General features: G+C 40.2%; 1 protein-coding gene across 14 annotated transcripts in view; it reads right to left on the bottom strand.

The window, feature by feature from the left end:
• Positions 1-25,081, bottom strand: part of LRRC8B (leucine rich repeat containing 8 VRAC subunit B) — a 73,899-nt gene that overhangs the window by 11,219 nt on the left and 37,599 nt on the right. For 6 of the 14 annotated variants that reach the window (XR_015160466.1, XM_086391068.1, XM_086391065.1 and 3 more), the window contains 3 exons: positions 11,550-11,604; positions 10,763-10,821; positions 1,206-1,308 (listed from right to left, as the gene is read on the bottom strand). The gene's annotated coding sequence lies outside the window, so the exon portion shown is untranslated. Of the gene's footprint in view, positions 1-1,205; positions 1,309-10,762; positions 10,822-11,549; positions 11,605-21,682; positions 21,787-25,081 lie in introns of all 14 variants that reach the window. The other 8 variants (XM_086391072.1, XM_086391069.1, XM_086391073.1 and 5 more) reach the window with 4 other exon arrangements.

Raw genomic sequence — 25,081 nt, 5'->3', positions numbered from 1 at the left:
TGGTCAGCCTTAACATATAATGGGCCATCTGACTCTGAACCCTATGCCTTCATGCTCTCCCCGCTTGCTAGGGCGTCCCAGGGTCTGATTTTAACTACTGGCCTGCAGCACGAGTTTCCACCTGCATCCTTTCTAGGCAACATCATACTATATGGGTTCAACTTCCTCTTAGGACTCATGACTTGATTAAATAACTCTCCAGGGCTTCCCTCCTTTACTCTGGTTTAGTGGATCTCTTTCTAACTCTCAACTTCTCCCTTTCTGCCTCACTCAACTGCAGTTAATTATAATTGTGTCAAGACATGACAAAAACCCAAAACAAGAGGATTATAGGCAACAGAGAGAAAGTCTGGACTTGGACCCCAAAATACCATAAATATGATGGGAGGGAAGGATGGCAGAAGACACTGCTGGGCGAACATGGGAAAAATACTTAAGGATTTTAGTTGACATGAATGCATGCTTTAAGCTAACTGTGTCATAGCTATTATGCTCCATATAGCTATAACATGACGGTAATCTGTGGCCATATTAATTCATGAACTCAGATAAAGGGGCAACAGTCCTTCTGTGCCTGCCTGGTGAGATCACACCTGGAACCCAACATTGAGTCACAGGTTAAAGACTAACTGGACAGTGAAATAATCAGGAGCTACTTGGCTACGAACCATTTCTCTTGGAGGAAGACAGGAAATTGATGATATTCAGCTGAGATAAAAGATGACTAGGGGAATCTAAGAATTCATCCTTACCTTTTTGAAGGATTACCTCTTGGATTAAAGAATAAGTGGATTTCTTCCCGAGGCAGAACTAAGAGGGTGCACATTTTAGAAAGTGGTATTTTGATTTAATTTGTACCAGGACACCCACAGAAATAGTTCTGTGAAATAGTTTAGGCCCTTCTCCCTACCAGGACTGAGCTAAATAAGATGACCATCTGTCAAGGATGTTGTGAAGGAATTTCTTGTAATGGATAAAGAAAGTGAAAGAGATCATCTCTAAGGGCTCTGCCAGCTCAAAGTCTATAGCTTTATTTGTCCTTTCAAAGATCCTCAGAGTTAAATTCATTAAAGCTACACAATAAACTATAGAATAATAGAAACAGCTTTAACAATAAGGGTATTTGACAGAGAGCAAATATTTATTCAACAAAGAATACAAGTCAACATTGGCCAAAACAATGTACTTTAAATGTTTATACTTACTATAATGAAAAAAAAGGAATCCAGTAAGTTGACTGTACTTCAATCAGGAGGCCTACACCTTTTGAAATTTCTTAGATACACCATCTCTGTGATTGTCTTCATTCTAAGAGAAAGTATAGGTATCTTGAAATAGCTGTGATCATTCAAACAAACAAAATCGGAGATACTGTCTTTAGAGACCCTCTCCATCATAAGACATGGCAAGTGGATTTTCATAGCTCAGTTTACTTTTCACACTGGAGGACATTCTGGCAAAGCTACTTATAAAAGACCCCATCCACAGACCAGATCACATATGGCCTCTGACCTTAATTTATAGAGATGTTTCTACAGAAATGTACATGTTATTAATAACATATTTTAAAGTGCCATAGCTATAACACTTGGGTGAACACTCAGCTTTTTCCAGGCAATCTACATACTCTAATTTTGCTCATTCAGTTGGTCTTATTTGCATTCATCAGATGGCCTGTCAAATCATATAATTTCTGCACTTCATCACACATCTATCCAAATGAGACTCAGTGCTCTTAAAATTCAGCCTACTGATTCATTAAATATAGTTACAAGTTAATAACGTACACAGCTCAGAAATAAGACTGAAATTCTCTGAAATTATATTATTAAATGTAGCTATCCTTTACATTAATAGGTTTTTATTTTGTACACAGTAAGTTAATAAAAGCCATTCTTAGCATCTATTTCAATCATTTTTAATAATTTAAATTATACATATACTGATTCATTTGAAATGTAACATTTTAAAACATACAAAATTTTTTTTAGTTGGGTGTGAAAACTGTATTTTTTAGTGCCGATGTATCCTCTGAAAAGTTGCTGAGAAGGCTTATATATTTGCCTGGAATATACAATCCTTTTTCTGGTTTATTAAATACTCGAAATCCAGCTCAGAGTACTGACCCCAAATTATACTTAAGGTACTTTTAGCAATACTCTTGTAACCTTGTCATTTTCAAAGATCAAAAAGTTAGCATGTCTGAAATTTACTTTGGATTTACCAATCCATGTGTAAAAGCTTCTTTATAACTACTACCCAGGACCAAATTATTTTTCAGGCCAGAAAGTACAGTTAGTGTGTGACAACCCAACTGTGTATTAACTCATACTTAGCACCACTGGAGTATGAGTTTCTTATTCACAATTCATTTTTAAAAGTCTGACAACATATAACAGACAACTGCATTTATGTGTAGTAAGCACGATAAAGACATTTGATGTGTTAAACATTTTACATATTGTTCCACTGCATTGCAGCTGTAATGTGCCAGGAGAGAATTTATTGCGTAATTCTAAAATGCTGCCCAGACATCATGATACTCACTATACAACACAGTTTCCCTAAAGACTGCAAAAACATTTTCTACTTTCGATATAAGAAGAAAAAAACAGAATCACAAACTTCCAACTACAGTAATGGTTTTAAAATAATCAGAATGAGAGATTACTATAACTAACCTGTTAGAGGACCACAATTCACTACAAATTTGTGACATTTATTCTAAATTATTTGTAAATCATTTTTCCTGTTCATCTTTTTAAGAATTATAAACTTTTCCTCTAATCATCTAATGTAGCCTTCCTTGGATAAGTTCCTCATCAATAAGAGAACAAATAAATATCTGTTATTAATAATCTAACATCAGTTTTCTTACTGTCAAAGCACTTTCACTTACATTAGTTTTGTACCTATAATAAACCATTATAATAAGTATGATTCGTTACATTTTACAAACATGGAAAATAAGGCAGGCTCACAATGGTGTGATCACTGACCTAGAGCCAGACATCCTGGAACGTGAAGTCCAGTGGGCCTTAAAAAGCATCACTACGAACGAAGCTAGTGGAGGTGATGGAATTCCAGTTGAGCTCTTTCAAATCCTGAAAGATGATGCTGTGAAAGTGCTGCACTCAATATGCCAGCAAATTTGGAAAACTCAGCAGTGGCCACAGGACTGGAAAAGGTCAGTTTTCATTTCAATCTCAAAGAAAGGCAATGCCAAAGAATGCTCAAACTACCACACTACTGCACTCATCTCACATGCTAGTAAAGTAATGCTCAAAATTCTCCAAGCCAGGCTTCAGCAATACATGAACCCTGAACTTCCTGATGTTCAAGCTGGTTTTAGAAAAGGAAGAGGAACCAGAGATCAAATTGCCAACATCGGCTGGATCATGGAAAAAGCAAGAGAGTTCCAGAAAAACATCTATTTCTGCTTTATTGACTATGCCAAAGCCTTTGACTGTGTGGATCACAATAAACTGTGGAAAATTCTGAAAGAGATGGGAATACTAGACCACCTGACCTGCCTCTTGTGAAATCTGTATGCAGGTCAGGAAGCAACAGTTAGAACTGGACATGGAACAACAGACTGGTTCCAAATAGGAAAAGGAGTATGTCAAGGCTGTATATTGTCACCCTGCTTACTTAACTTCTATGCAGAGTACATCATGAGAAACGCTGGACTGGAAGAAACACAAGCTGGAATCAAGATTGCCGGGAGAAATATCAATAACCTCAGATATGCAGATGACACCACCCTTATGGCAGAAAGCGAGGAGGAACTAAAAAGCCTCTTGATGAAAGTTAAAGTGGAGAGTGAAAAAGTTGGCTTAAAGCTCAACATTCAGAAAATGAAGATCATGGCATCCAGTCCCACCACTTCATGGGAAATAGATGGGGAAACAGTGGAAACAGTGTCAGACTTTATTTTTTTGAGCTCCAAAATCACTGCAGATGGTGATTGCAGCCATGAAATTAAAAGACGCTTACTCCTTGGAAGGAAAGTTATGACCAACCTAGATAGCGTATTCAAAAACAGAGACATTACTTTGCCAACAAAGGTCCGTCTAGTCAAGGCTATGGTTTTTCCTATGGCCATGTATGGATGTGAGAGTTGGACTGTGAAGAAGGCTGAGTGCTGAAGAATTGATGCTTTTGAACTGTGGTGTTGGAGAAGACTCTTGAGAGTCCCTTGGACTGCAAGGAGATCCAACCAGTCCATTCTGAAGGAGATCAGCCCTGGGATTTCTTTGGAGGGAATGATGCTGAAGCTGAAACTCCAGTACTTTGGCTAACTCATGTGAAGAGCTGACTCATTGGAAAAGACTCTGATGCTGGGAGGGATTGGGGTCAGGAGGAGAAGGGGATGCCAGAAGATGAGATGGCTAGATGGCATCACTGACTCGATGTACTTGAGTCTGAGTGAACTCCGGGAGTTTGTGATGGACAGGGAGGCCTGGCGTGCTGCGATTCATGGGGTCGCAAAGAGTCGGACACGACTGAGCGACTGAACTGAACTGAACTGAAAGGTGTTATCCAAGGTGTTATCCAATGGACTGTCCAAGGTGACAACAGCAAGAAATAGTTACAACTAGAACCTAGGTTCTCAGGATAAAATCTCAAGGCTCATCCACACCAGACCACATTGTCTAGGCCACTCAATCCACTTAACTATGCCAATCTCAGTTCTTTCAAAAGCTAAGAAAAAGTTGAATATTTAAGTCTTTCCCCCACTACAATGGACTGAATATTGTGTCCCTGAAAAATATGTATTTTGAAATCCTAATGCTCCAACATGACAGGATTAGGAGGTGGGACCTTGGCGGGTAGGTCACAAGGATGCTGCTTTAATGAATGGGATTGGTGCCCTTATAGAGGGTCCCCAGAGAGCTCTCTTGCCCCCTCCACTTTGTGAGGAAACAGAAAGAATGTGGCTATCTACCGACTAGGAAGTGAGCTCTCATCAGACACTGAGTCTGCTGATCTTACACTTTCCAGCCTCCAGAAACTTTGAGAAATAAATGTTTGTTGCGGTAGTTTGCTGTATAGCAGCCTGAAGGGACTAAGACATCAACTTAAACCAACATTTGCACTGTAAGTGGGCTCCATTTTAATCTTTGGAAAGACCAGGCTATAAATGTATAGCTTTCTGCAATGTCTCCAGTTACATACTATATAATCTGCTTTCTCAGCTAAACTTTTTCTACTAAACACGTTCCACTGAACTATTTAAGAGTTTATATAAATATATAGCATCTGCATTTAATGCTGTATGAAGTCTCAAGCATTCCTATATATTAAATGATGTTAATTTTTCTAATTGAAGTGCTTAAGTGGAGAGTTAGAACATAGCTGTCCTTTGTCATTACAAAGTTGAATACTGTTTGTGTGTCCAGGAAATTTTTTCCAGACCATATTTTTGCAAACAATGAGGATTCAATCCAAATCAGATCTCTATTTCTAATATACAAATGCACTAAATCAATTCAAAGAAACAATGTTAAAAGTAAAGGATTTTATGGTCTTAATCCCATTCCTTTAGCTTTTAAACCTCATTAAAAAATCATAAAAGCTTTTCAAAGCACATGAATTCATTTGACAATCTCACCCCGAAGTCTCTAAGACTGGAACAACAACATTCAAGTTAGACAGTCTTTACTTCCCACTAGTCCTAATTTTACTTTGAAAGCATTTCCAAAATAACCAGTGAAAAAATAAACAAATGATGATCAGATGGTATTTAGAGTCATTCTATGCTGAGAACTGGACGCTACTTCAAAGATCTCTGTCTCTGGCTCCAGGCAGGGACATAGCCAAACAAATCAAAATGGGGTTTCTGTACACTACTCTCACTGATTATTAACTTAAAAAATCACTTTATAGTCTTTCAAAATACTTAGTCCTACTCTTCTCATCAAGATGTTTCTTGGGTCTAACGTATCTTCAGCTGAAATGTAAATTCACCCTGGGAAACAATGCATTAGTGTCCAGGACTCACTTGCTCCTTTGCTTTATACTAAATAATCCTCTGAACCACTCTTCAGAGGTCTGATGACAATTATTTAGCATTTCTCAAGCACTTGAAGAATCACTAGCCAGACACTAGTTTTGTGATCTAGAAGGGAACTACAGGATTCATCTAGTAAAGTGTTTCTCTAACACTAATGCTCATAAATCACTGGAGAGCTTATTAAATCACATGATAAACCACACTCTCGGAGTTTCTGATTCATTAGGTCTGCAGTAGGCCCCAGGAATGTGTATTTTTAACAAATTCCTAAGTAATGTTGATGCTACTGGTATAAGACTACTTTTTGAGAATCACCAATCTAAGACAGTGGTTCTCAACTTTGGTTTCACATTAGAACCACCTGGAGCACTTTTATAAGAAACTTAAACCCAGATGCCACTCTTAAAGTTGGTGGAAGTGAGGTCAGAGGAGAGAGCTCACAAGATAGACTGGCAACAAAATAACTGGGGACATTCCCTATCTTTTGTCTTCCTGGAAGTTTCAGATGTCTAGAGTGCTCCCTCTCCCCAAAGACTACAAAGTAACAGCTACCATCAACCACAGGAACCTTCAGGTGGGAGGGGGGAACAATGAGTCACTGAGCTACAGAGATCTGCAGTATGGATTTAAGGTCGAGGGGTTAGAAACAGGGGGGCAGCTGAACGGTTATTTCAATCATGTGGGCCAGAAATAATACTGAAAACCTTTGCAATATATTTGAAAAGAAGCAGTGAATAAAATAGTCACTGTATATGAAAATCCAACACCGCTTAGCAACATCAAATATCCTAAAAGAGGACCATGGACAAGCAGGGTCAAAAGAATTCTGATTCTGATCCTACGGCATTATAGGATCTTCCACAGTTTCTAGCACATGGTGTACAGTAAGTATTTGTACAATAAATAACTGAATGTACAAAAATGCATAGGGCAGAAGAGTATAATGTTCACATGTTAGGCAGGATGTATCTAAGGGATTAAGCCTCTCCTTGGAGAAGCAAGATCTTGGAAGCATATAGATGGGAAGGAATTTGGCTAGTTAGTCTGTACATTCCAAACCTTAGTGGCTTAAAAATAAGTTTATTTCTTGTGATTCTGTGGGTGGTTCTTTCACTTCCTGGAGTTGGCTGGCACAGAGATGGCTGGAAGGTTCAAAATGTCCTTATTCATCAGGCTGGTACTTGGTGCTGACTGGAACTTCATGTGAGACTTCCTGTGGTTGTTCGAGTGTCCTCACTCAGCATGGTGCCTGGGTTCTATGATGGTGCTTTCCAAACAGAGAGGTGAAAACTGCAGTTCTTTTATGGCATAGCTCTCAAATCACGGTGTCATGCCCAGCATACACTATTGGCCAAAGGAGTCAAGTACCAGCCCAGATTTATTCGGGAATAAATGCCTCCTCTCAGTGGAAGAACGGCAAAGAATGTGCAGCCATCAGTCTACTCTCTACCCACAAATGATTTACATTCCTCTCACATGAAAGCCTCACCCTCTCCCTAGTCCTGCCCTCCGCCCAAAGTTTTATTCCACTATGGCATCAAGTTCAGGCTTAAAGTCCAGGATCTTGTCATCTAAATTATGTTTGGAATACTATGGGACAACACCCTTAAGATTCTTAGAAGCCTTGCTACCTAGCTGAGAAGAGGCACTGCCTTAAATCTTTCTAAAGTCCTAGTACAGGGCCCTATCCCTGTGCCCTGGCCTTAAGATTCCTACTTTAAGACCAAGTTTTACTGCACTAGCACTGCTCTGGATCTCATCTTTGAGTGCCTTTTGCTTGGAAGAGAAGCTATGAATTAAGAAACAGTTTTATTCATGACCCCAGAAAATTCTGAATTGGAAATATGTCCTCTAAAAGTCTACTTAAAATCTGAACTGTTTCTTCTATAATTAATCTCTCTCTTACTTTAGTCATAAACGTTTTTAAGAAGTCAATTAGTACTTCCAACATTCTGAAGGAAAATCTAAGCTAGATATACAAATCGATTAGGTTCATTTTCTATATTCCATATTACTGTGTCAGTCTCGTCAAGTTTTCTGCCAATACATAACAAGGGTACTGTTTTATACCCTCCAGTAGAAATTTCCTTTCTGCCCTTCCAGCCACCATTAATAATCTTCTTACTTCCCCTTCAGGTTCACTGCTACCTGGTCTCAAAGCCGATGCCAGATGTTTTGTTGTGGCAACACCTCGCTTCTAGGCACCAATTTTTATTTTGGTTCTTTATTGCTATGTAACAAGCCAGCCCAAAACTTAGCAGCTGAAATAACCATTCATCATTTCTGATGATTCTTTAGGATGAAGAGGCAGTTCTGTTTTGCGTGGTGTTGGCTCGAACATTGGGATGGCTGGAAGGTCCAAGCTGCCTCAGTCACAGGGCTGGTGTTCTGGCTGGCTGCTTGGCCTGGACCTCAGCTTCAGCTACTGACCAGGGGCCTTGCCACTCCTTCACATGGCTGTTTAGACTTTCTCACAGCAAGGTGGCTGAGTTCTAACTAAGAAAATTACAAGCACACAAAAGCAGAAGTCACAAAGCCCTTTAAGGCCCAGCCTTACCCCATATGATTTCTGCCACATGTGACAGGTCAGAAAAAATAACAGGGCCAGCCCAGATTTAAAAGGACAGGAAATAGACTCCATCTCTTGATGGGAAAAAAAATCACAAAGTATTTGCAGCCATCTTTAACCCACCACGGGAAGTCCTGAGCATTTAAGTAGCAGATAGTGCCAAAGAAATGAATTCATTGGAAGAATTTGGTGAAATAAGACTAGAATCTCTCTCTCCTTTGTAACATATCAGATGAGGAAGGGCCAAGAGTAAAGGTGGATAGAGAAGCAGGTGAAAGAGCAGCACAGTGTTTCTGGAGCACAGAAATCAAAGGATCTGACGTCATAGTCAAAACAGAGAAACCAAAGGAGAATAGTAACGGGTAACTGTCATTCTGCAGCTTCTTATCCAAAGCTGTAGAGTGGTAAGGGATCTGTGAAACAATCAAATCATATGCTAAATATTAGAAAAATTACCCTTATCATCTGAAGCCCCAAGAGAAAGTTACTGAATATGACAATTGACAGCATGTGACCATCTCTGGAAATCCTAATTAAATCAGAGTTGTTGAAATTTAAGGAACATTGCTTCACTTCTTGTTTCTGATGGTTATGAAATACATCATGTATTTAATTTACATGGTAATTGTGCTTTCAGAAAAAGACCTCTCAATTCTTTGATGCTTTATGTAAGCTACCAAATCATCTAGAATAAAATGAAGAGAAGCTGCAGCCCTATTACTATCTCATTAACAGTAGAGCATAAGCCGCCAGTGGCTACACAATTCCTAGAATGTGTAAATAGACAGCAACCTCAAACCCTTCTCTACCATCTTCATTGTTTATAAAACTGTTTTCCTGACCCCCTCTCATCATCCCAGGGTCAGCAAACCACAAAGCTGAGCCAAACTCAGTCCCTGTGCAGTCCCTCGGGAATCACACATGCTCTCCTTTTAAATGACAACAGCAGGCATCAGTCCATTTCCTTCTAATTCTTGCACAGGTGACCTACCTTTCACAGGAGCAGAATCATACGGACTATTTAACCCAAGAAGAAACCATAGAGATCAGAGTCTAACTCTTTACAAATAAAGAAACTAAATTTCAGAGGTGTTTAAGTAGCTTCTCTAGGGTCACAGAGTAGTACAACATGGGTTTATTGCCTAACGTGAAAAGAACTGAAGTTGAGAGCATTGCTTCTAGTCACCTAGCCTAAGTAATAATAGGCTTTCTTAAACAGTTTTAGAACATGAAGCTGAAAAAATAGTCCAGAATATTTCTATGTTATAAATATTTTAAACCATAAATCAAAATGAGTTCCCCCCTGCCCCGCCCCCGCTCTAGGACACACAAACCAGAATTATGTTTTGGTCTTAACCCTTTCTCTAAAGTTAACATTTACATGCATTCAATCATGGAGTTTAGGACTTTACAAAGGTATACCAAGGAAACACGAGGCCTTGTTTCTGCTCTCATGGGATTTAAAATCCTATTGTGGAGAGATGACATGCATAGTTGAGAGTTAGCAACACCGTCTTATACTGTCATTTCAGTGCCAAAATGAGTAGGATGGTGGCCAAAAATAAGCAGTGCATTTGGTTCTACACAAACAAAATACCCAAAGAGAATGGGTGAAACATTACAGAGAATAGTAAAGCAGTGCTTGTCAAAGAGAGGTCAGGATTTTAGTCTGTTATGCAACAAATATTTAGAACATCTACTATGCGCCAGACAGAGTTCTAAGTGTTAGGGAAATACAGAAATGTGCAAGATGGACAAGATCCTGGCTCCCAGGGACCTTACTGTGTAGTAAGGAGAGACAGATTAGATACATGTACATGATAAAATCAGAAAAGCTACGAAGAAGACATAGCTACTTTAGACCAGGGAGTCAGGGCAGGCGTCTCTCTTTAGAGGGACTACCACTAAAATGTAGATGAGAATGGAGCCAACCATGTGATGATATTGGGGGAGATCATCTAAGTAGAAGGCGCAAGAAGCTTAGGATGTGTGCAGATCAGAAGGGAGGACACTTGGCCTCAGTGTCAGAAGCCTGGGGAAAGTTAAGAGTAACAGAGACCTGCAGGCAAGATAAAAGTTCAGATAACAAGTAGTATAGGAGTGGTAGAAAAGCCACTGAAGAGTCACAAGAAGAGAAGTGGCTCATCTGTTATTAGCTTTTCAGAATTCATACTGACCTCGATAATTCAACAGCAAAATGTGGATATACTCAAGAAGTCCAAGTGTCTACCTTCATCTGTAAAAAGAAGGATGATCAGAAAACAGTAGGAGACAGGTCCACGGTCCTCAAGCACTGCTTTACTGGGACTATGTTCAGAGCTGGGTGACACAGCTTTAAGACATATGCCATATTCAGAACACTGGAGAGCCACGCAATTTAACACATAAAAATTAATCATTCATTATGTCCAAGTCAAAAGCTCTGCCACAGAGCTAATTCAAGATTAAACTTCCACAATTACAAAAGATGAATGATGCTTGCAGGAAGCAACAGGAGATGGGACTTGTTTACTTCTGACTTGCCTACTCGAGGAAGGCAAGGCCATCTTTTTATTATGGAAACATACCAAACAAACCAATTCTATGCATTAGAAATGCTACCTTAAACAAAAATCAGGAAAATAGAGACAGGGAGTCATGGAGTCTAAGCCTCTCATAAACATTGATTATATTCTTTAGATCTTTAACGTTAAAGAATTACAAATATCTAACACATACATACACACATATCCTTTCCTACATACAAAATAAACAAAGGATAGGAAGATGATATTTTACCAAAATGCATACAGATTTAATTTTCTGTTTAATTGGTTTTAAAACATCAAAAGGATTTTACTCAAAACATCTGTAAGAACAGTAATCTTTTTACATACTAAGTATTCAGTACTTATTTGCCCCAAGCTACCAATGTAAAAGTAATTATCTTTACCATGTGTTCACAATTCAGAATATTAATCTTACCCTATGAATGCTGGTCAACTGGAAATGCTGCAATTAGTTTCTATTTGAAAAATTCCTAAAGAGAAATCATAAACATACTGTTACATTTTATCCATCACAAATTGCAAGACAATTTTATCCATTTTTGTGGTTCTAAAGTTTCAAACATCTATAACAACTTTCTGAAACATACAAAAGATAACAGTTTAATAAAGCAACTGCTGTTAAAGAGGTCACTTTTAACCTCTCACAAAAGTTGTCAACTAAAACCCAGGGAGGTAAATAAATCATTGGCTGGCACTAGTGGTAAAGAACCTGCCTCCAGTGCAGGAAACTGAGAGACATGGGTTCAGTCCCTGGCTTGAGAAGATCCTTTGGAGAAGGGCATGGCAACCCACTCCAGTATTTTGCCTGGAGAATCCCATGTTCAGAGGGGTCTGGTGGTCTATAGGGTTGCAAAGAGTCAGACACAATTGAAATGACAGCATGCATGCATGTCATAAGTTAAGCATTTAATCCCATCACCATGGCAATTTACAAGGCATAAAATATGAACTTTAAATTTTTAATGAAGAATGAGATAAGCATTATATCTAAGGCACCACTACAAGAAAATTGTTTTCTCTTAACTAAAAGAAAAATTCATTGAAAATATCTATGCTTCTTACAGAAAATAAGGAAACCTGGGGAAAAAAAACTTAATGTTTAGGATCATTTTCTCCTTCCAGTTTTATTTTTGTTTTGGTTTTTGCTGCCTGCTAGTTGTATATAATTATACTATTATAAAATTCAATGATAAGATATTGAGATCTTTTTGACTCATCATTTCTCATAGGCTTTTTTGATGTTGTAGTTTCTCTAAGCATGATTTTTAAATCATAACAGTTCACACATGGATATGTCACAGTTTACAAAATCATTTCCCTACTGAATCATAGATTTTTCTCTTTTTATTACTAATAATGCATATTATTACTAATACGTAACTCTGTTCATGTGATTTCCTTTGCAGAGACCTCTGGAAATAGTAAGAGTACTAAGCTAAAGAGCATAAACATTTTAAGGCTTCTGCTGCTGCTGCTAAGTCGCTTCAGTCGTGTCCGACTCTGTGAGACCCCATAGATGGCAGCCCACCAGGTTCCCCCGTCCCTGGGATTCTCCAGGCAAGAATACTGGAGTGGGTTGCCATTTCCTTCTCCAATGCATGAAAGTGAAAAGTGAAAGTGAAGTCGCTCAGTTGTGTGCGACTCTTAGTGACCCCATGGACTGAAGCCTACCAGGCTCCTCTGTCCGTGGGATTTTCCAGGCAAGAGTACTGGAGTGGGGTGCCATTGCCTTCTCCATAAGGCTTCTGATATATCAAATTATTTCCCAAGGAGATTACACTAATTTTCTTTCCTGTAAACAGTATGAGTAATACCCTCATGAGGTGGGAATCATCTTTAAAAATAAAAGTCTTTGCTAATTCCATGTATGAAAAGAATCTCACTGTTGCTTTACTGTTCATTTCTTTGAATTGGCTTGAATGCTTCCCAACATGTTTCACAATGAGTTTCATTACCCTTTTACATTTCACATTTACCTAAACTGGAGTATTTTGCTGAGAGGATACAAATGTAGAACTTAATGCAAACTCTCTCACAATGACAGCTTGTCATCTCAGAGTGAAGCCACTGTTGTCAAGTGGAAAAAAAAAAAAACCCCAACAAAATGTAGCTCAGTGTCTTTATCCAGCCTAAAATCAAATCACTCAAATTCATTTTAGAAACAACAGCAAAAGTTAACACCTCGCTTCCTCCCCAACACCAAACAACAGTACAAGCTGGAATAATTAAATGTGAAAGTACTAAATCACAATGCTTCTAAGATTAGAAATAAATATTCCATATTAGGCAAGATCAAAATAGGACTTGGACTGTCACAGTCATTGTGACAAACACAGCTGCTGAAGCAGCATCAGTGAGTTCCCCAGCTTGCTGTGCTGGAGTGTTACAAAACTGGCCTTATCTGCCTCTGAAAAACATTTACTGTCCCCAGAGGCAAGACACAAGATGTTTATTTTCCCTGGAAAAAATCAATCCCAAGATAACCTTAAAAATGTATTCTGGAAGATTTGGAGATGACAAACACTGAGAACTCCCTTTCTCAAATAAGAGGTTTTTTCAGAAGGCTCCCAGGCAGGAACACAAAACAGAACACTCCCAAGGGACTGTGGATTAAGGAACAATAGGGGACAACCAGCTTTCTGATAGAAACACAAAAGGTCCCAAGGCTTTTTCTTTGAAAACTGAGACGTCCAGGGGCTCTTATTTCCTTCTAGTCAGTGGAGATAGCAGAGTCTGAGGAAACAAACTTCTCTGTAGTAATGCAAAGGCCTACTGTAAAATTTTTATCTGAGAAAGGCCTTCCATTTGGGAGAATTTGTCTCTCAGTGATAGATTCCTTTTAAGATGTAGCAAGGAGTCAAGAATCTTTCTTTACTATCTAAGCCACCAGGTCAGTATGGCAAGACTCACTGCAATGTCACACTTACTCAACCTGCCTTGTGCAATTCCATAAGTTTAAGGCTTTAGGTTGCATAAAATGAAAGTATCCTATTTTCATCCATTTGAAAGATTCAAACTCTGAACACCAGATTTACTTAAAATTAAGAAAGGGTATTTCACTTCACCAATGGTCCCGCCCTAGGATCACTGTCATGAATCATTGCCTTGAGCCACACTGACCTCCACAGGCTACATTCACTGTTCTTCCCTCTGCTTTCCCAGAAGACTAATAGATCATGGCATCTGGTCCCATCACTTCATGGCAAATAGATGCGGAAACAATGGAAACTGAAAAACTATTTTCTTGGGCTCCAAAATCACCGCAGATGGTGACTGCAGCCATGAAATTAAGATGCTTGTTCCTTGGAAGAAAAGCTATGACAAACCTAGACAGCATATTAAGAAGAAAGACATTACTTTGCCAACAAAGATCTTTATAGTTAAAGTTATGGTTTCTAGTAGTCATGTATGGATATGAGAGTTGGACCATAAAGAAGGCTGAGCACTAAAGAATTGATGCTTGTGAACTGTGGTGTTGGAGAAGACTCTCGAAAGTCCCTTGGACTGCAGGGAGATCAAACCAGTTAATCTTAAAGGAAATCAATCCTGAATATTCATTGGAAGGACTGATGCTGAAGTTGAAACTCCAATACTTTGGCCACCTGATGGGAAGAGCTGACTCTGTAGAAAAGACCCTGATCCTGGGAAGATTGAAGGCAGGAGGAGAAGGGGACAACAGAGGATGAGATGGTTGAATGACATCACTTACTCAATGGACATAAGTTTGAGCAAGCTCTGGGAGATGATGAAGGACAGGGAAGCCTGGTGTGCTGCAGTCCATGGGGTCACAAAGAGCTGGACATGACTGACCAACTGAACAACAGTTCTCTCCTACTATTTTATGACATGTAATAAGTTACTATTTCAAGTTCCTTGAAGACTGGGGCAGAATCTTATTTACCTATATTCTCAGGATCTAGCCCAGTGTCTCTTTCTAAGGCTAGACTTAGGGCCTGGATATTATAGCAGCTTCCCTGTACCAATTCATCAATGGGGTGTTCAAACATCTTTGGAAAGTTAGTGAAATTAAACTTAAATATTATGCCTTTTCTTAGGGATGGTACAGAATATGGCTTGAAGAAAAGGCAAGGAGTCTGCTACTTTTCTTCTGGTCAGTTGAGATCCTGAGAACTGGCAAAAAGGGGAACTAGAGGCGCTCTTTGGCTACCCTGTTATCTCTCATACAGCTCCTGGCTTCTCTTAACAATGTTGTGAACAAATACTTAAAGAATAGCAGGGAGGCGGTCCTAAGAAGGTGGAGGAATAGGACGGGGAGACCACTTTCTCCCCCACAAATTCATCAAAAGAACATTCGAACGCTGAGTAAATTCCACAAAACAACTTCTGAATGCTGGCAGAGGATATCAGGCACTTAGAAAAGCAGCCCATTGTCTTTGAAAGGAGGTAGGAAAAAATATAAAAGACAAAAAGACAGACAAAAGAGGTAGGGATGGAAATCCGTCCCGGGAAGGGAGTCTTAAAAAAGAGAGAAGTTTCCAAACACCAGGAAACACTATCACTGGCAAGTCTGTGGCGAGCCTTGGAACCTCAGAAGGCAACATAATCAGGAGGAAAAATAAATAAATAATTAAAACCCACAGATTATGCGCCCAATGGTAACTCCCAGCGGAGAAGCAGCACAGACTCCCGCATCCGCCACTAGCAAACAGAGGCTGGGCAGGGAGGCCCCGGGCTGCACTGCTTAGATTAAGGACCAGGCCTGAATGCCCCAAGGGCAATCTGAGGGAACTAACTTGAGATAGCAAACCAGACTGTGGGATAGCTATCCAGGGAAAAGCCCTAACCTAAGACACCGCCAGACCCGCCAGACCCGCTCACAGAACAAAGGACTGAACAGAGCTAGCCGGCTGCGGGCCGGCCCACCCCTGCCGGAGACAGGCAGGCGAGGACAGCCAGAGCTGGAAGGGGGCAATTGTGGCCTCAGAGAGGCATCATCTACCAAACTGCAAGCAGATTTTGTTGCTAACCAAGACTTCTTGGTATTCTGGACGGTTGACATCTGCCTGAGAAGGTGTGCTGGTTGTACACCCAGAAAACCAAACAGCAAGGATGGGGGAGGTGATAAGTCACAGCGACCACGCTCACCAAGCACCTGGTCACCTGAGCTGCTCGCACCTGGGAAGGGCACAAAACGCAGGCCCAACCGAGTCTGCGCCTCTGAGGACTACCCAAGTACCTGAACCTGAGCGGCTTAGACCTGGGAAGTGCATACAACCCAGGGCCGGCCTCAGACAGTTCCTGGTAGAGCAACCTAGAGCCTAAGCAGTGTAGACAGAGAAAGCACACATGCCATGAGTGGGGGCAGACCCAGTGGGGCCGAGACACTGCGAGCAAATGCCAGTGTTATTTGTTTGCAATGTTCTTCCCTCCCCACGGTACCACTGAACAACTGAGCCTAAAAAAGTGTCCACCACCGCCCCCTTGTGTCAGGGCGGAAATTAGACACCGAAGAGACCAGCAAACAGAAGAAGCTAAAACAGAGGGAACAGTCTTGGAAGTGACAGGTACAATAGATTAAAACCCTGTAGTTAGCACCGAAAAATGGCAACCCACTCCAGTATTCTTGCCTGGGAAATTCCATGGATGGAGGAGCCTAGTAGGCTACAGTCCATGGGGTCGCAAAGAGTTGGACACGACTGAGCGATTTTACTCACTCACATAGGAAGGGGCCTATAGATCTTGAGAAGTATAAACTGGATCAAGGAACTATCTGAAAATGAACTGACTCCACACTGTCCACAGCAACACCAGAGAAAGTCCTAGATATATTTTTACTATTATCATTCTTTAAATTAAAAGGAATTTTTTAAAGTCCTCTATTACTCCTTTAATTTTCATTTTTATAACCTACTATTACTTTGCAAAAAAAAGACCCTATTTTTTCAAGCAAACTTCATATATATAATTTTTGTGACTTTGTTTTTTTCTTTAACACTGTATTTTTGGGAATCCAACCTCTACTCTAGATTTTTAATCTTTGCTTTTTGGTATTTGTACCAAAAATTTTGTACCTTTAAGAACCCAATCTTCAGTACCCATTTTTACTTGGGAGCAAGATTACTGGCTTGACTGCTCACTCCCCCTTTGGACTCTCTTTTTTCTCCACTGGGTCGCTTCTATCTCCCCCCTCCCCCTTCTCTTCTCTACCCAACTCTGTGAATCTCTTTGTGTATTTTGGACTGTGGAGAACACTTAGGGACCTGATTACTGGCTGGATCTGTCTCTCTCCTTTTGATTCCCCCCCTTTATCATCCTGGCCACCTCTGTATCCTTCCTCCCTCTTCTCTTCTCTGTATAACTCCATGAACATCTCTGAGGGATCCAGACTGTGAAGAGCACATATGGAAGTGATTACTGGCTAGCTTGCTCTCGCCTCTTTTGATTCCCCCTCTTCTCTTCCTGGTCACCTCTATCTCCCTCCTCCCTCTTCTCCATGTAACTCTGTGAACCTCTCTGGGTGTCCTTTACTGTGGAGAAGCTTTTTATCTTTAACCTAGATGAGATGTTTTATCATCGGCGCTGTATAGATAGAGAAGTCTTGAGGCTATATATAGAAAACTATGAAACACTGAAGAAAGAAATCAAAGAGGACAGTAATAGATGGAGAAATATACCGTGTTCATGGATTGGAAGAATCAATATAGTGAAAATGAGTATACTACCCAAAGCAATCTATAAATTCAATGCAATCCCTATCAAGCTACCAACGGTATTTTTCACAGAGCTAGAACAAATAATTTCACAATTTGTATGGAAATATAAAAAACCTTGAATAGCCAAAGCAATCTTGAGAAAGAAGAATGGAACTGGAGCAATCAACATGCCTGATTTCAGGCTCTACTACAAAGCCATAGTCATCAAGACAGTATAGTACTGGCACAAAGACAGAAATATAGATCAATGGAACAAAACAGAAAGCTCAGAGATAAATCCATGCACCTATGGACACCTTTTCTTTGACAAAGGAGGCAAGAATAAACCATGGAGAAAAGACAATCTTTTTAACAACTGGTGCTGGAAAAACTGGTCAACCACTTGTAAAAGAATGAAACTAGAATACTTTCTAACACCATATACAAAAATAAACTCAAAATGGATTAAAGATCTAAATGTAAGACCAGAAACTATAAAACTCCTAGAGGAGAACATAGGCAAAACACTCTCCGACAGAAATCACAACAGGATCCTCTATGACCCGCCTCCCAGAATATTGGAAATAAAAGTAAAAATAAACAAATGGGACCTAATTAAAATTAAAAGCTTTTGCACAACAAAGGAAAATATAAGCAAGGTGAAAAAACAGCTTTCAGAATGGGAGAAAATAATAGCAAATGAAGCAACTGACAAAGAATTAATCTCAAAAATATACAAACAGCTACTGCAGCTCAATTCCAGAAAAATAAACGACCCAATCAAAAAATGGGCCAAAGAACTGAACAGACATTCCTCCAAAGAAGACATACAGATGGCTAACAAACACATGAAAAGATGCTCAACATCACTCATTATCAGAGAAACGCAAATCAAAACCACAATGAGGTACCACCTCACGCCAGTCAGAATGGCTGCTATCTTAAAGTCCACAAGCAATAAATGCTGGAGAGGGTGTGGAGAAAAGCGAACCCTCTTACACCGTTGGTGGGAATACAAACTAGTACAGCCACTATGGAGAACAGTGTGGAGATTCCTTAAGAAACTGGAAATAGAACTGCCATAGGACCCAGCAATCCCACTGCTGGGCATACATGCCGAGGAAACCAGAGTTGAAAAAGCCACATGTACCCCAATGTTCATCGCAGCACTGTTTATAATAGCCAGGACATAGAAGCAACCTAGATGTCCATCAGCAGACGAATGGATAAGAAAGCTGTGGTACATACTCACAATGGAATATTACTCAGCCATTAAAAAGAATACATTTGAATCAGTTCTAATGAGGTGGATGAAACTGGAGCCTATTATACAGAATGAATAAGTCAGAAAGAAAAACACCAATATAGTATAATAACGCATATATATGAAATTTAGAAACATGGTAACGATAACCCTGCATGCGAGACAGCAAATGAGATACAGATATATAGAACAGTCTTTTGGACTCTTTAGGAGAGGGCGAGGGTGGGATGATTTGGGAGAATGGCATTGAAACATGTACATTATCATATGCGAAACGAATTGCCAGTCCAGGTTTGATGCATGATACAGGATGCTTGGGGCTGGTGCACTGGGATGACCCAGAGGGATGGGATGGGGAGGGAGGTGGGACAGGGGTTCAGGATGGGGAATACATGTACACCCGTGGCGGATTCATGTCAATGTATGACAAAACCAATACAATAATGTAAAGTAATTAGCCGCCAATTAAAATAAATATATATTTAAAAAAAATAAAGAATAGCAGGCTGAAGTGGCATCAAATCATTAGCCTGCCCAGAGTGACAAGTTAATAGCCCACCTAGGGTGCTCCCATATCTCAGTCCTGCCTTTGCCCTCATCATAAATACTAAGTAATTATCAAGTGAACCAATAATACCAGATCAGGTTTCCCCACCCAGTTAAGCACCAAGGGTATGGAGGAGCAGGCCTGGCTCTATAAAAGATATGTGCACACAGCTCGAGTACAGACAGTGGGCCTGGAAGGGTGATAAGCAAAGCAGTGGAGACAGGGCCTCGGGCATTTTCATCAGCTCTTGACAGGTGCAGAGATTCAGAAGCAGAGGCTAAGCCTTTACCCTTCAGAAAGAAAGGAGAAAAATTCATATTTGCCAACTTACTCACCAAACATGACATCTCACAAATCTGAATAGAGAAGTGCTGTCAAATTCAGCCTGACTGGCTGCATTATAATGACAGTGAGTCAATTTGAATCACTGATGGATCGCTGGATAAATGCCGCAGCATTCTTAAATGACCTTAATATCTTATCAAATTATGACTTCACAATTCTTTTTTTACAAATTAACAGTATAAGCCAACGAGAAAACGTGTGGGCCAGAGGAAGTATCAAGTTACCACCTAACAAGGATCATGTGTACCGAGTCATTCTGTGTTCACTTGATGCCCAGTTCACCTTCCCCCAAGACCACAGACTCTGGGAAGGTAAGGACGTTGCCCAGGGCCTGCCACATATTAGGTGCTCTCTAATTATTGTAGTTCCAGAATCCTGCATGCTATGATCAAGCTGACAATATTCATGTCCTGGGATGGTTTCAGTCTCATAAAACCAGTAACTTCTGACCATGATCACTGTAAAAAATGCTATATCTGCACTACCATACTGTCAACCCAATGACAAAAATAAATTGCCATGCACTGCAAATCAGACTCATGTTAAGATCAAGCTAATTTCTGACCACAAAATACAAAAGTGTAATGTTCACCAAGTACTGAATGACCACTAAACATTAAACACAGAAGATGTTTAAAGTGAACACTGCTACTCACTCACCCCCCAAAACAAGTAGTGGTTCCATTCCTGGTGCTTCTTCAGCATTGAGGGAGTGCTCAGTGTTGTACTGCTTCTGTTAAACTGCATCACCAAGAGCTGGTCAGATGCCTTCCTGCCTCTCACTATGAGCTCTTAGAAGAGTTCACATGCAAGACAGGGGCTAACACACAAGATTCTCAGTAATTGTCTGCCGAATGGAGAAAGGTGGTGGGAGGTGGAAAGGAGAAGGCTCCCATATAATGTGCTTTTAGTGAGGTAGGTATTATGGTCTCCACTCTAATGGTAGGAAAGGTGAGAATGAGAAGAACGAAGAAGCTTGCTCAGGCTCAAGCTCACAAAGCAAAGCCAGAATTCACACCAGCTCTGACTAAGAGCCATCTGCTATACCGCCTCCCCAGTGAGCTATGTTAAAAGGAGTTTTATATAGAATGTGATAATGCTTAAAGAAAAAAAAACAAAAAAAACCCTACAATCTATCTTAGAGAAACTGAAAGACACAATCTAAAAATCATATCTGTAAAGTTTTCCTGTTCATTACTCAGTATTCCATCCAGTGAAACAGAATCACCAACTGCTCCCTCCATCCTGCTTGCCTCTATTAAGTAATTAAGATCAGCATGACAGCCAGCCAGAGCAGGCACATACATCCTGCTGCCACAGCCTCTTACAGAGAAACATGCACTCATCCCTGTAATGACAAGAGGAGTAACCCAAGTTTCATCTGTATTTAAATGATGTTTTACATGGCTTTTCTTCCTGGTCTTCCTATTAAAATGAGGTGGCTCAGTAGTAAATAATCTGCCTGCCAATGCAGGAGACATAAGAGACGTGGGTTCAATCCCTGGGTGGGGAAGATCTCCTGGAAGAGGCAATGTCAACCCACTCTAGTATTCTTGCCTGGATAGAGGAGTCCAGAGGGCTACAGGCCATGGGGTCACAAAGAGTTGGACACGACTTAGCAACTAAAACAACAAAATAAATTTATGCCATAACATCTAAATATGACCTTTCTGAATGACTTAATAAAGAAGTACTGCATGTCTTAATCTGTTAGTTGCTTTGTTAGGCCTAGTGCTTACCTGACACCCTTACGAGGAAGGGAGTGTAGCAGAATGGTTAAGATCAAGTTCTGTGTCATTTGCCACCTGCTTGATCTAAATAAACTAAGTATCAGTTTTCTCATCTGCAAAATAATGATGACAATAAGAATTAAGTGTTTTAAGAATTAAATGAGGTAACTATAAAAATCAAATGCTTAGCATAGCAGGAGGTTCGAAGTAAATGCTCAAAAATGGTAATTTACTAACTAATAGGTATATCTAAAATGAATTCTTTAAAGGTTGCCTTTAAAGCATTACCATCGGGTAAAGAGAAACCAGACTGGATGTTAGGGATTTTGGTTCTCCACCCAAGTTAGTGATTTCCATGCCAGATTTTGCAATGTATCACATGACTTCAGTTACTACAAAGTGTTGTGAAATATAAATATAAATGTAACTTACCTGAATTATTTAATATATGACACATAGGGAAGACCAGGTATTGTGAAGCCAAAACAACACAGGGTGATGCAACATTTTTAAAAAGTTAACCTGTCCAAGTAACCTCCACTTTTATGCCTATCTTTCCAATGAAGGTTCATGCTGCAGACAAGTCAGATACAGCTAATGTCACCCAAGGCCATGTTTTAAAGTCTATAAACACAGATGCACACCAATGTGAATATATTTTATGCCACAAAACTATACACTTTAAAATGGTTAAAACTGTACATTTTATGTTATACATATTTTACCACAAAAAAATCTCTCATGTAAAGAAAGTGAAGTCGCTCAGTCGTTGTCTGACTCTTTGGGATCCCATGGACTGGACCCCGTGGGACTGTAGCCTACCAGGCTCCTCCCTCCATGGGATTCTCCAGGCAAGAATACTGGAGTGGGTTGCTATTTCCTTCTCCAGGGAATCTTCCTGACCCAGGGAATGAACCTGGGTCTCCTGCATTGCAGGCTGACGCTTTAATCTCTGAGCCACCAGGGAAGCCCCTCTTATGTGAAACAGGAAAACTATTCTGCTTCATTTTTTTTTTTCTTCTTGGCCATGCCTCACAGCTTGCTGGATCTTAGTTCCAAGAACAGGGATTGAACCTACACCTCTGGCTATGGAAGCATGGGGTCCTAACTACTAGACCACCAGGGAATTCCCCTACTGCTTTAAAATGAGCATAAATGGATTACACAAATCAAATACATAGCAGGCCCCCATGTACTAGAAAACATAACACATAAAAATATACTGTGTCAACTTTGCTTTGTCCATAATTCACAAATTATTATAACATTATTTAATTATGAATTTTTTGGTTACTTCTAATTGGAAGGATTTGAGTGGGGGAGATATGATCTCACTAATTTGTCCAGAAAAGGCATGGGTTTCTTTTATACTAGATAAACAGCCATATAAGAAGCTAAGACATTCAAAAATCTTCTAGTGACTAGTTAGGTAAACACACACATATGAGATCTTTTTTTTTTTCTCCTAAAAGAAATGAAGAACCCACATGTTTATAAAATCATTAATAACTTACAATGAATTTGGAAAGTATTTGATCCTCCTGTTAATCTTCTTTTATTAATAGGTCAGTTCAGCAAAAAGCATCTAGGATAGCTTTATAGGGTGTGAGGCAGGGTGGAGGGAGAGGCTGGTGCTAAGGTGGAGAGACTGCCTGTGTGTGTGTTTGTGTGTGGAAGTGGTGAGAGAAGATTCACCATAATCCTTTGCCTAGTGATACCAGACATACTTATTGGGCTCTTAAGAGTGGTCAATCAATCAATCCTTGAGGCTTTCATAGTAACACACAATTTTGTAGGACTGCCTTGTTACTTCCTTGGTCTCTGCATTATGTGTGGCAGAAATGTCCATTCCAGGCCTGAGAGAATAAAGGTAATGGTCAATATCAAATGAGAGCCAATTTAAAATAAGAAATAGCTGCTCTGCCTCTCTACAGGGCTATATTGAAGAAGGATGAGGGGAATGTAGTAATGAGATTGGGTGTTTAAATGAAGGAACGTCACCATCACCATGGCATAAGGGAAGAATCAAGACTCTGAGGCATCATGCCCTAACAGAAAGAATCCCTGACTAGGTATGGGAAAACCCAATTTCTACTCTTTACTTTATATCTAACTGATCATATGTTAGACAAGTCATCTCACCTCATCTGACCTGACTGCCCTCACTTGTCATGTTACAGAGAGCCAAACGACAGACCCTCCACTGCCAGCATTCCATCATCCTGTGAGCTGACTAACTGAAGCTGGAGCTAAGTGAGAGCTAATCTGAAAAGACCACTTTGGAGTGATGAGAGTCGAGCAGCGCTTTAAGAGAAGAAAGCGATATGGCCAGGAAACGATTAACCTGAAGGTAAATGCTGTGTTTTCTTAGAAAGAGAGTACACTGAATGGTAGGCAATTAGAAACTAATAAATTGGTCTTGCCAAAATGAGAGGAAAAGTGGGTCATCGCAAGAAAGGAAGGTCATCAGGTCAAGCATATGATGAAAGCATTGATTTTAATTGAGCTAGAAAGGTAAGTGGGAACCATGGAAGGGTCCTAACACCACCATCCCTTAGGCAGCAGAGTTTGCCAGGATTCAGTCCCTGGCCAGTAGCTTCTCTGTGCATGCATATGCTCTCCTGGGGGGGACATCCTCTATTAAGAATCATCCACATCTCCCCGCAGATGAATCCCAAACACTACACGACAAGTTCAGCTCCCTAATCCTAAGCCACAGAATCACCTTGCCATTATCTTCCTGGCTACACACTGAGATGTGTGGAAAATCCAAACTTAGCATGTCCCAAACTGAACCTGTCACTTCTTCTCAACACCCACATCAAACCTGCTCTTCCTGAGTGCCTGGATATTGGAAGCAACATTAACACTGATAGCTGAAGGTTGATGGCAACATCAAGAACGCTCATACCTAACCCCAAAGCTTCTTTTCCTCTATTCTCTGAAATCAATTGGTTCTTTTCTTAAACTATTCCCTTCTGCATCCCTGCTACCACTGCCTTGGATGAAGCCTGCCTCATCTTTGGGGAAGACAGCTGGAAAGGCCTCCTTTCTTGACTTCCTTAGTTCCAATTCCATACTGTAGCTAGAGACCTCTTTTTAAAACGTATCATCTCCTGATTTGGTTATTTGTTATTATAATGTCTCAGGGTGGTGGGACGGAAGCTGGCAATGGAACAGCATGGAAAGGAGAGCTATCCAGTCCCTTTTGTGGTTTTATTAGCTCTTGCTATTTCCTTCCCCAAAGGCTGGGCAGACTGGACCTTATTCTGTGATCACCAGTCACTTGAGAACAGGTGTTGCTCTGTGAATGTTCTGGAGCTGCTTTAGGTGACTGCAAACTGCCCACGTTTTATTTATTCATATCTTTTGTTCCCCTAACCCTCCACTCCACCCACAAGTGAGAGT

This window comes from Bos grunniens, chromosome 3, assembly GCF_055505025.1.
Source record: "Bos grunniens cultivar Pamir isolate PY7600 chromosome 3, Bosgru_T2T1.0, whole genome shotgun sequence".
Classification (NCBI taxonomy): domain Eukaryota; kingdom Metazoa; phylum Chordata; class Mammalia; order Artiodactyla; family Bovidae; genus Bos; species Bos grunniens.
The sequence above is the reverse complement of the archived record's forward strand: the minus strand, read 5'-3'. Positions and strand labels throughout refer to the sequence as shown.